At 38.2% G+C, this 12,789-nt stretch overlaps 1 long non-coding RNA gene across 1 annotated transcript in view; it reads left to right on the top strand.

The window, feature by feature from the left end:
* The window catches only part of LOC120246307, a 90,898-nt gene that overhangs the window by 58,369 nt on the left and 19,740 nt on the right, over nt 1-12,789 (top strand). The window contains exons 3-4 of the long non-coding RNA XR_005532010.1: nt 3,776-3,832; nt 9,059-9,160. This is a non-coding gene — a long non-coding RNA (uncharacterized LOC120246307). The remainder of the gene's footprint in view (nt 1-3,775; nt 3,833-9,058; nt 9,161-12,789) is intronic.

The following is a 12,789-nucleotide window of genomic DNA, read 5'->3' as shown; positions in this document are numbered from 1 at the left end:
TGAGAGCTTTAGAACTTGCTAGCTTTAATAATTTTTTTAAATCTTCAACTTTTAAAAAAGTTTCATTGTTTATGTATTTATTTTTGAGAGAGAGCGAGAGAGAGAGTGAGAGAGCGAGTGAGCAGTGGAGATGCAGAGAGAGAGGGAGACAGAATCCCAAGCAAATTCTGTGCTGTCAGTGCAGAGCCCGATGCAGGGCTTGAACCCACAAACTGCAAGATCATGACCTGAGCCAAAAACAAGAGTTGTATGCTTAATCCACTGAGTCACCCAGGTGCCCCTATTTTTCAACTTTATGAAGATATGTTTGACATATAACATTGTGTGAGTTTAAGGAAAAATGTGATGATTTGATACACTTCCATATTTTTGAAATGATTACCAAATTTGAGTTATTTAAAACTTCTAAAACCTTACATAATTGCATTTTTTATTTGTGGTAGGAACATTTAAGATCTACTTTCTTAGCAAATTGCAAGTATAAAATACAATATCGTTAACTACAGTCATCATGCTGTACGCTAGATCCCCAGAACTTATTCACCTTATAACTAGAAGTTTGTATGTCTTGACTGACATCATCCCCTTCCCCAAATCCTCAGGATACCTGGTAACCACCATTCTGCTCTCTATTTCTTTAAGTTTGATGTTTTTAGATTGTACATGTGAGTGAGATCATATCATATTTATCTTTCTCTGTCTTGAGTTATTTCACTTAGCACAGTGTCTTCAAGGTTCATCATTGTCACGAGTGACAGGATTTCCTTCTTCCTCATGGCTAGATAATAATCCATTGTGTATATATACCACATCTTAATCCATTCATCTGTTGATGGACACTTAGGTTATTTGCGTATTCTGGTTATTGTGAATAATACTGCAATGAACATAAGAGTGCAGATATCTCCTCAAGATCCTGATTTCATTTCCTTTGGGTATATACCCAGAAGTGGGATTACTAGATCATGTGGTAGTTCTATTTTTACTATTTTGAGGAACCTCCATACTGGTCCACATTGGCTGTACCAGTTTACATTCCCACCAACAGTGCACAAGAGTTCGCTTTTCTCCACATCCTTAATTTCTTGCTTTTTTTTTTTTTTCTTATAATAGCCATTCTAACAGGTAGGTATGAGTGTGAGGTGGTATCTCATTGTGGATATCTTATTTCTCTGATGATTAGTGATATTAAGCATCTTTTCATGTATATATTGGCCATTTGTGTGTTCTTTGGAAAAGTCCCTATTCAGGCCCTCTGCCCATTTTTATAGGACTGTTTGCTTTTTGGCTATTGAGTTGTATGAGTCCCTTATATACTTTGGATAATAACCCCTTAACAGATATATGGCTTACAAATATTTCTTTAACATTCCATAGGTTGCCTTTCATTTTGCTGATTATTTCTTTTGCTGTGATAAGCTTTTAAGTTTTATCTAGTTGCACTTGTTTATTTTCGCTTTTGTTACTTGTACTTTTGCAGTCATATCCAAAAAGTCATTGCCAAGATGTGTCAAGGAAATTTTTCCCAGTTTTTTTCCTAGGAGTTTTATAGTTTCAGGTGTTATGTTTAAGTCTTTAATCCATTTCAAGTTAATTTTTGTGCATGATGTAAGGTAGAGGTTCAATTTCATTCTTTTGCATATGATTAACCAGTTTTCCCAATGTCATTTATTAAAGAGAATATCCTTTTGCCATTGAGGCTCCCTTGCCAAATCATAGTTGACGATATATGTGAGGATCTATTGTAGTTAACTGATTTATATGTTCATTTTTATACCAGTACCATATTGTTTTAATTATTATAGCTTTGTGATGTACTTTGAAATGAGAAAGCAGGATGCTTCCAGCTTTGCTCCTTTTTCTCAGGATTGTTTTGATTATTTGGGGTCTTTTGTGGTGCCATACAAATTTTAAAATACTTTGTTCTATTTCTATAAAAAATATCATTGAACTTTTGATAGGGATTGTATTAAATCTAGAGATGGCTTTGGGGAATATGGACACTTTGATAATATTAATTCTTCTGATCCATGAATATAAGATATTTTTCTATTTATTTGTGTCTTTATTAATTTCTCTATCAGTCTTATAGTTTTCAGTGAGCAGATCTTTCACCTGCTTGGTTAAATTCATTCCTAAGTATTTTATTGTTTTTGATGCTATTGTGAATGAGATTGATTTCTTTATTTCTTTTTCAGGTATTTAATTGTAAGTATATAGTAACACAACTAATTTCTGTATATTGATTGTGTATCCTGCAGCTTTACTGAGTTTGTTTATTAGCTCTAACAGTTTTTTGCTGGAGTCTTCAGGATTTTCTATATATAAGATCATATAATCTACAAATAGATATAATTTTACTTCTTCCTTTGTGGTTTGGATGCCTTTTATTTCTTTTTCTTGTCTAATTGCTCTGGCTAGGACTTCCAGTATCATATTGATTAGGAGCCATGAGAGTGGACACAATAGTCTTGTTCCTGATCTTAGAGGAAAAGCTTTCAACATTTCACTGTTGTGTATGACAGTAGTTGAGGTCTTGTAATATATGGCCTTTATTATGTTGAGGTCATTTTTCTCTATACCCAATTTGTCAAGAGTTTTTATCATAAATGAATGTTGAATTTTGGCAAATGTTTTTTCCACATCCATTGAGATGATCATCTGTTTTCTCTTTCATTCTATTCATGTGATGTTTCAACATTTACTAATTTGCATATTTTGAACCATCCTTGCATCCCAGGAATACATCCTACTTGATTATACTGTATGATCCTTTTAATATGATGTTGAATTTAGTTTTCTGATACTTTGTTGAGAATTTTTTGCATTTATGTTCATCAGGATTATTGGCTTGAAGTTTTCTTTTCTTGTACTGTCCTTATCTGGCTTTGGTATTCCTGGCCTCATAAAATGAGTTTGGAAATGTTTTCTGCCCTTGAATTTTTTTGGAAGAGTTTGAGAAGGACTGGTGTAAATGCTTTAAATGTTTGGTAGAATATCACCAGCAAAACCATCTGGTCTTGCATTTTTCTTTGCTGGGCAGCTTTTGATTATTGATATCTCCTTGGTATTAGTCTGTTCAGATTTTCTATTTCTTCATGATTCAGTTTTGGTAGGTTGTATGTTTCTAGGAAGCTATCCATTTTTTTTGTAGATTATCCAATATGTTGGTATATAATTGTTTCTAGTAGTCTGTTAAGATCCCCCCTATTTCTGTGGTATAAATTGTAATGTCTCCTCTTTCATATCTAAGTTTATCTGAGTCTATCAAAATTAACTCTCATTACTATTTTGAGCACACATGGAGAGCTGACCACAGGGGTGTGTGTGTGTGTGTGTGTGTGTGCACGCGCGCACACATGCACATGTGTGTGTGAAGTATATGGAGTGCTGGGGATGCCATATGGGAAAATCTGAGGGCAAGGGGTCCTTCGGGTTTGTGGGTGAGCTTCTTGATATAATCTGTGACATGGTTAGGAGTATCTGTTTATCTTTAATGCCCTCAAGAGTCCCATCTACCTCTTTCCCAGTCACTCCCTACCCCTGAGTCATGTAGCTCATAATTTAACTTGGGTTGGTGTGAGAGAGAAATGGGTCTCATTGGCAGCATCCTGCATAGCTGGGGGAGCCAGGGATTTACCCACACGTTCTCATTTTATTACCCCACCCCATGCAGAAAAATCACCTGTGATGTCTTGGGGGAGGGGAGGGTTGATAAAGTCAAACTATTCCTTTTATGTTTTCTAATGTATCCAAACTTGGATTTTTCCTCCAGTGATCCAAACTGCAACATCTCTGCTGTCAACCTGCGTTCCACGAAGATTTCTCAATTGTGAGTCATTGTCCAAGACAGTGTTCTCCAGGGCCTCCCAGACCACTGCCAAGAGAGGCTGGAACTGGTTCATGGTCTACTTTGGGGTCCACAGCTGGAGCCAAGGACTGTATGCCTGTTACTCATAGCATAGGGGTGGGTGTGGGATGTGGCAAGACTCCTCCCTGGTCCCTTGGCATGTGGTGTTAAATCCCACAGCTCCCACAAAGGCACTTTTGGGAGCTAAAGACATTGTACAGATGCCAAATTGTTGAGGTGGGGTAGATACTAGTGAGGTTGTCTTATTTGGCTATCTTGCTGATATCACTCCTAGTATGAATAATTTTGAAGAGCTCCGGGCATGGGGTTGTCCCTAGTTGTTTGGCACCTGGCCCTGGGATGAGTAGGGCAGGGGGATAGTGGCCTTAAGTTTGACAGTTGGATAAAGGAGGTGGTTGGGGTACCTGCTATGGATTGGTTGGTTTGCATATGAAAGGTGTGATTGTAGGCCAGTTGTTGACTTTTTTAGGAATTAGCCTAAATTAACACTGAGAGGGGCAGACCAAACATGTTTGAAGGCAATAGAAGAATAAAAAAGCTATTCTCCTATTTTGCCTAATTAAGTTTATCCTATTTAGTAAATTGATGAGTTCATATGATATCATTTGGGGTAGTGGGCCTGGGTTGGGAAGAAAAGATAGATTTTTTTTTTTTAAGAGAAGAAATGAGAGAGCAAGACTGGGGGAGGGGGCAGAAGGCGAGAGAGAATGTTAAGCAGGTTCTGCGTTTAGCATGGAGCTTGATCCCATGACCTGGGGATCATGACCTGAGCCAAAATCAAGAGTTGGACGCTCAACCAACTAAGCCACTCAGGCATTCTGGGATGATAGATTTTAATTTTTCAGTTTATACTTTTATAATTATTATCATGTTCATGTGCATCTTTTATAAATCAACAAGTAACATATCAAGAGGAAAGAAAATCCTTAAAAAGAAGTATAGGAAAGAAAAGTAAAGGTAGAACCCTTATTTTTGGGTTTCCCAAAGCAAAAAAACAATAAAAATTGCTGCTGCATGTATTTGATGAAAATTTTATACATATTCTTTCACTACTATTTAATTTAGCATTGATCAGACTTTCTGCAGGGTGGGAAATAGATTTTTTTTTTCTTCTTCCTTTCCTTCTATTGTCTGTTGTTTCTCACGTAGGCAGATTTTCAATGATCTGAGTACCACCAGAAGTAGATCTATCATAACTATGGTAATAAGTAGGGTTATCATCTTAACCAGGACATTTGAATGTGAAAGTGAGCACTACTAATTATTACACTGGGGCCACAAGCGTAAACTGGAATAGTCTTGGTCAAACTGGGACATATGTTCACCCCAAACAAAGGTCTTCTTCATTAGATCCCCCTTACTTGAGGGATGAACTTCAAAGTCTTCAGAAAGGCACACAGCCCTATATGGTCTGTACCCAAGCCATCTCTCCAGGAACTCTATGCTCCATTGTATACTTGGGCAGCATATAACTGCATGTAGAACCACCTGAACCCCTGTACCATTCCCACGGGCAAGCTACGCTCAACCTTATGCCTGCTTCTAGGACTTTGTCCATGCTGTTCTCCACTTGGAATGAGCAATTTCTCCCACAGAGTATGCCTATCCCTACCTTAAGACTTAAAAATTTTCCTTCATAAAGGCTTGCATTTCCTTCTGTGTAACCCTATGTTACCATGTGCTTATTTTTATTATTTTTATTATCCTCTGCCACAGTGTTTATTCTTATCTATGTGGTTCTCTGTCTCTGCACTAGAGTATGTGCTTTTACAGGGACTAATAGCCGCCTTTGTCTGCTCCTGACACACTATCAGACACTTAGATGTTGTGTCTGAATGGATGAGTGAACGAGTGAAGAATGCACTGCAGATCCACTTTCTTAAAAGCATAGAGAGTTTTTAGATGGTAGAATAACTTATTCTTGGCTAGAAATTCAGTGTATGTATCTACCTGGAACATCCTTTCTACTTTTTCTTTTGATCTTAATGATATCATTAATATAAAAATGCTAAGCAGATTAAATAATTATTTTGAGATATTGAGTCTTGGAAGCTTTGTGGTTTGAGTCTTGGTTTTGAAGAGCAGTAGTTTCTCTTATATATCAGTGTTCTTTACTGGTTTCATTTTTTTGAAGTCGCCCTTCAGACAGGGTGATTCAAGGCTGGAGTTTTGAGTTTTAGTTATGTTTTTTTCCCTGACATCTAGCAGTTTGCCTTGCAATCTGCTACCCAGAAGCTGAGTTAGCTATGTATAGATATGTGGACACTTCCTGGATTTAGAAGTAGGCTTAGAATTGCTTATGGAAGATGTGAAGACAGGAAAGGAATTATCATAAAAATGATAGAAATAAGTTCTTTCAGTTTATACTAGAGGGATATTGCCATATTGCCCAGTTTTTAAAAAATTTTTATCACTCAAAGGGAATTTAGAATTCTTCTGATTTAATAGAGTACATAGTCTCCAGAGAGGAGAAAAACACATAAATATCCATCAGTAAGGTGCTACCTAAATAAATGGTAGCAAATTAAGACAGAGGACTATAATGTAGCCATTAAAATTAATAAGGGGGACCTATACTGCTGATATGGATATAGCTATAAAATATATTAAATGGAAAAATATAGGATAATATGTAAAGTATGCCACTATTTTTTTTTGTTAAACATATATAAATATGACAAGATACAAACATTCAGCTGTTCAAATTATGTTTTTAACTTTTCATTTTTAGATAATTGTGAACTCTCATGTAGTTGTAAGAAATAATATAGAGGGATCTCCCCGTTATGCTCTTCACCCAGTTTTGCCCAAGGGTAACATTTTATATAACTATAGTACAATACTGCAACCATGAAACTGACCTCAATATAACCCATTGACCTTATTGAGATCAAACTACTTTAATTTACTTTTTATGAAAATTTTACAAGTACATGGTAAAAAATTAGTACCAAAGACTTACTATCTTAAGGAATAAAAGACTGAGTTTCCAGTTATCTATTGTTATATAACAAACTACTCCAGTATGTAATGAATTAAGCCAACAATAATTTTATTATATCGCAAGATTTTGTAGATCTGGAATTCAAGCAGGGCTTGGCTGGCTAATTTTTCTGTTCCATGTAGCATTAACTGGGTGTGTTCGGCTGGTGTCTGGTCTCGTCTGGTGCTTTGAAGACAGCTTCATTCACATGTCTGCTGTTTTGGTGGGGGAGCTAGAAGGTTGGGCTCAGCTGGTTACTTCTCTTTTAGTTCAGTCTAAAGGCCTCTCCATGTGGTCTCTCCAGGGAGGTGGTTGGTCTTCTTACACGTTGGTTCAGGGATTCATGAGACCACAATAGAAGCTTCTAATCCTCTGAAAAACTAGGGCTGGAAATGGCAGAGTGCCAAGTCCACTGGTACATTATTGGTAGGCAGTTATAGGCCAACCCAAATTCCTTCATGGGAAGGGGAAATAGACCCTGCCATGGGAATGCTGTCAAAGAATTTGTGGCCATCTTTAATTTACCATAGCTAATAATGGAAAAAGGAAGCCCCTTGCTTTTGCCTCTCTGGATACCTGTCCCCCATAGGCTACCGTTTTCAACTTTTAGATTGTTTTTACTAATATTTAACTTCATCTCTTTGAACAATGTGTTTACACTGTTATTTCCTTGGATTTAACCTAATTGTCATATAGGTTTCATCTCCCAGGAAGATTTTCCTTGACCATCCTGTATTAAAAGTAGCCTCAAGGTAGCCTCCTAGCCATTTTTTTTTCTATTGTATCACCTTGATTTAATTAATATGCCGTATACGTATTGAGGCCTAACTATGTGCCATCCAGAATTATTTCAGGCATTGGAGATATTACAAAAGACAAGACAGACCAGGTCCTTTATCTAGTGACAGGGGACATACAATAGACACACTTAAGACAAACTTAAGATTCACTTAAGTTTGATATGTGTTATGCAGAAAATGAAAACAGAATGATATATGATATGGTAGAGTGACTCAGTAATTTACACTGTGTGGTCAGGAAAGGTCTCTCCTAGGAAGTGACATTTAAGTTGAAGTCAAAAGGACAACCTTTTATTTGTTGCATACTGTGTAGTCTACCAAAGCAAGAGCTTGCAAAATTGTACATTACGCAGTGTAATTCCTAGATGAGAGTACTTAAGCATAACCACAGCATTCCCTGGAGCACTGGGACAACCTGGTGGAATGCTGTGTGATCCCACGCATGGTCAGAAGTTATACTGTTATTTTTCCCAAACCAGTTCATGGTTCAGTAGAATATTAAGTTCCCATGACCCTTTTCCATTTTGATTGAAAGAGATTCTGGATGCCAGGTTGATGACAAAAGTGGATGACTGTATCCACTAACCAAGCCCAAGCAGTTGTGCAATTTATAATACAATTGCTGAATATCTGCAGATGACGTAGAATCTGAGAAAGAGGGTCAGTGTGGAGGAAGTAATGAACTCAGGCTCCCTTCTGCCCGATGAATTTGGGGCCCAGGGTAATTTGGAAATGGAGCGTTCAGTGGAGGGGGAGGAGATAGAAAACAGCCTACCATTTTATAGATTCTCTATGGACACACAGGGGAAGGGAAGGTAAGCATGTGGGACTGCTTTGGAGCTTAATCTCCATCAGCTACCCTGACTGATAGATTTGGAACAGTGAGAAAGATTCTTTAATGTGGAGCAGCTATGAGATTGGGAGATGTTTATAAAATAAAGGCTTTAAGGCATAATTATGTAGATAGTATGCATCTCCAGCTTATTGGAAATTTATTTTCCCTGATAGTTTCTAGAAAACATAAACATATAATGAAATGATTTTGGTTTTTCTTGTGTATTTATTGTATAACTGATGAGTGATTTTATGTGTCAATTTTATTTTCCCTTTTCTGGGCTAAGGAATGTTCAGATATCTGATAAAACATTATTTCTGAGTATGTCTATCAGAGTGTCTGTGGAAGACATTAGCATTTGATTGAGTAAAGAAGATTGCTCTCACCAATGCAGGTGAGCATCACCCCATCCCCTGAGGGCTTGGAAAGAACAAAAAAGTGGAGGAAGGTGAATTTGTCCTCTCTGCTTGAGCTAAGACCTCTATCTTCTCCTCTTGACCATTGGAGTTTTTGGTTCTCAGGTCTTTAGACTCTGACCAGGACTTATGCAATTGGCATCCTGATTCTAGGGTCTTCGGACTTAAACTGGATGATACCATTACTGGCATTCTTGGTTCTCCAGTTTGCAGACAGAAGATTGTGGAACTTTATGGCTTCTATAATCACATAAGGTAATTCCTGTAGTAAATCTCTTATATTTTACTATATATGTATATTCTATTTGTTCTGTCTCACTGGGAGAACCCATTAACTGTTAATCTGAAGAAGGTTTAACAGTATTATCACCAAAATCAAAGATAAATTTTGTCTATTTATGTATATACTCTGATTACAGAGCAAGCAACACATGTTCATTATAGAAAAAAATTGTACAGGTATGGTTTTCACTGGCACCTAAAGAGAGCCTGGAGTGTGGATGAGGTTGTTTCTCTCTTTAAAAAACCAAAGCCTTGCCTTTGACCCTGCTGTTTTCCCAAGCTGCCATCCTAGTTCTCTGGCATTCTCATTGTCAAACCCAGAAAGAGTGGTCTGTGATTGCTACCCTACTTGCACTTCCCAATCTCCAGCTGACTAATTTTGTTACCTCTCTCATTGATTCCAGCTTCATTAATGACTGACACCTTCATTTGTCAGACACTTGGGCGAGGCATATTGTCTTAAGGGCAAGTGCAGTACAATCCCGTTAGAAGTGATGCTAGATACAGAGAGAAACTTAGAGCTTGAAATGGAGCTTCTAGAGTGGTCGTGTTAGCACCCAACAGAAAAGCCATGCCCTTTTACAGCCAGTGGGACTGAAGCAGAGAGTGGGGAAGTTTGGATGGCCGATTAGTAGAGAGATTTCATACATCCTAAGAGGCTCCAGATAGAGAAATTAAGAGTAGCTTCAAGAATGAGCCCTGATTCAGTATGCTAAAGAATCTAACATGTTCAATGTCAGAATTTGCCAATCACATTCAGCAGTGAAATACAAATCACATTCAGCTAGCTTTGATCAGGCTCTTCCAGAAATAGTCCTCGAGGCAAGGATTTGTTAAGGTACAGCCCGAGAAGAAGAAACCAGTAAGGGAGTAGAAGCAGCAGGCTGGGGAAAGGGAAGAACCCCTAAGAAAGGTGAGCTTTCAGGTGAAGTTGCAGACTCAGCCCTGTCTCCTGGGGTGCTTGGTGTTTGCCCTCCCTGAGACATAAATGCTGGACTTTTGTACTCCCACACCAGTAAGTCATTGGCCACAGGGGGTTGCAGGTGAACATAAAATTCCCAGACACTTCCACTTCTCCTTAGAAACTAGGAGGCTCCTGTGTCCAAGGGCAAGCCACCTTTATAAAGTTGTAGGTGCAAATAGGAGCAAAAACACCGATGCTAAGGATGGGGGAACAGAGCTGGTACAAGAGAGCCAGGAGGATCTGGTGAGGCCTCCAACAGCATCTGTACATCTGCCGAAAGGTATATGTTCCTCCAGTGTGACAGTGCCGTGTAAAGTGGAGCAGTTGCAAGCCACTCAGAGCCCCGAATAAGAATAATGGTTCCACCCAGACCTGGTGGGGACAGTCTGGCAGTATGTAAGGATATTAACTTGCAAAACCCCTGTGATCGACCAACAATCCTACTCATCTTTAATTGTCTCAGAGTAGTCACACAGTGTCCATGAAGACTTGCACAGAGATGTATAATGTAGCCTTGTTTGTGGTAGCAAAAGACTGGATAAATTAAATGTAAGATATACATATAGGTGGATATCTGTCTATATCTATATCTATATACCTATATATCTTATATTTAAAGTCCCATGTATAGAAATTTTCTCCCCTTGAATACACAGATTATTCATTAATTACTGTTTTGTTCTGCAGCGGCTTTAAATATATTATAGATCTATTTCTTATATTATTTTTATAATTTGAAGAACAAAGATTCTTTTTTTTGAAGTTTATTTATTTTGAGAGAGAGAGAGAATGGGGAGGGGCAGAGAGAGAAGGAGAGAGAGAATCCCAAGCAGGCTCTGTGTTGTCAGTATAGAGCCTGACATGGGGCTTGAACTCAAGAAACGTGAGATCATGACCAGAGCTGAAGCTGAGAGTGAGACACTTAAGCGAGTGAGCCACCTAGGCCCCCTGAACAAAAATTCTTTTTAAAGAAAATAATAAAAATGGAAGAATTAACTAAGCTACAGATGTGAAAAGCAGCAGAAATAAGGAATAGCAGGATGTATGGACAATATCTTCAAAGAGGAAAAAAGGAAGCGGTGCAGCTGTTCCCCTTCCTCCTTCTAAGGCCACATGGTTTTTTCCTTTGGGAAGTCACCCTCCCCAGCCCCACTCCCTCTGAGTGAGCCCTGCTTGGCTTAAACTGGTCATCAGGAATCCTTCCCTCCCAACAAGGTCTTGATTGCAAATGCAGAACAGTGCTCCAGGTCTAATTCCATTAGGTTTCATAAACTAGAGAAAAGACTGGACTAAGAAATTAGTTTTTTTTTCCCATTATGCACAGATGTGTGCCTGAAAAGCCTAAAAGGGCACATTATGTTCCCTTCACATGATCACAGTTAGTTGATTTTCTCATTTGAAGATATATTTTTTTTTATTTTTAATTTTTTAAATGTTTTATTTATTTCTAGGGGAGAGAGAGAGAGAGAGAGAGAGAGAGACAGCGTGAGCAGGGGAGGGTCAGAGAGAAAGTGAGTCACGGACTCTGAAACAGGCTCCAGGCTCTGAGCTGGCAGTCAGCACAGAGCCCGACGCGGGGCTCAAACCCACGAACCGCGAGATCATGACCTAAGGGAAAGTCGGACGCTTAACCGACTAAGCCACCCAGGCGCCCCTGAAGATATTTTTGAAAACACAAGAATTTATGTTGGGATGAGCACTGGGTGTTATACGGAAACCAACTTGACAATAAAAAAGAAAAAAAAAGAAAAAGAAAAAAAACACAAGAATTTAACTGCAGTTAATCTCAGTTGTCACACTTTAAGAGAAATAATGAGCTATTGTTCATAGAGAAATGGCTTTATTCTGTAAAAATGTGCGTAAATGGAGTGAGTCAGGGCTGTGCCCTGTAGGTGCCTGGGGCCTGTGATTTGTCTGATCATATGATACTACACAGTCTGGGCAGCGTGCATTGCTGTCTGCCATCTGGGACAAATCTGTCATACAACACCAAATATACAATTGTATCTATCATCATAGAATCAAATTCAAATAAAAGATAATCAGTTCTATGTAGACAAATTAGGAAAGAGGACTGTAGTTTAGGGCCAAAAAGCAAAAATTTGTGGAATACTCTATTCCCTTAGGAGATTCCATGACTCGTTTTATTATATTGAGGCTTGGCATTGCTATTCTTAATTTATTACCTTCCAGGAAGAAACAAAGGCATCTACTGAATAATATCGATGCGAAAAGTTTAGGAAAGCATTAGATATTAGGACTTCTGGCTTCATCAAATCAAAAGTGAACTATGCTAGTTTGCTTCATGGGGAAAGCCTGGCTTTGCAGTTACAGTGTTATTTTTGGTTCTTGATTATTCCCTGGTTCTAAGAACTGTGGCCTATCTCAAAACAAAAAAGCCAGAGTATCAGTGCTGACCAAATATAGACACTGGTTTGTCTTTGTAAATACTTAGAGGAAAGTATGACAGAAGCTTCTCCAAATGTAAGAATATTTTAAAAAATCCATGCGGGGTTTTCAGTATGAAGACCCCACTGGAATTTCAGAAACAACTGCATATGGTGGGCTTGGGCTCTGATTTAACTTTGCCTTTTTAAGGGGCACCTGGGTAGCTCAGTTGATTGAGTGTCCAACTTTG

The sequence above is a fragment of the Hyaena hyaena genome, unplaced genomic scaffold, assembly GCF_003009895.1.
Source record: "Hyaena hyaena isolate Hyena2069 unplaced genomic scaffold, ASM300989v1 scaffold_464, whole genome shotgun sequence".
Lineage (NCBI taxonomy): Eukaryota > Metazoa > Chordata > Mammalia > Carnivora > Hyaenidae > Hyaena > Hyaena hyaena.
This window is presented reverse-complemented; position numbering and strand designations above follow the sequence as displayed.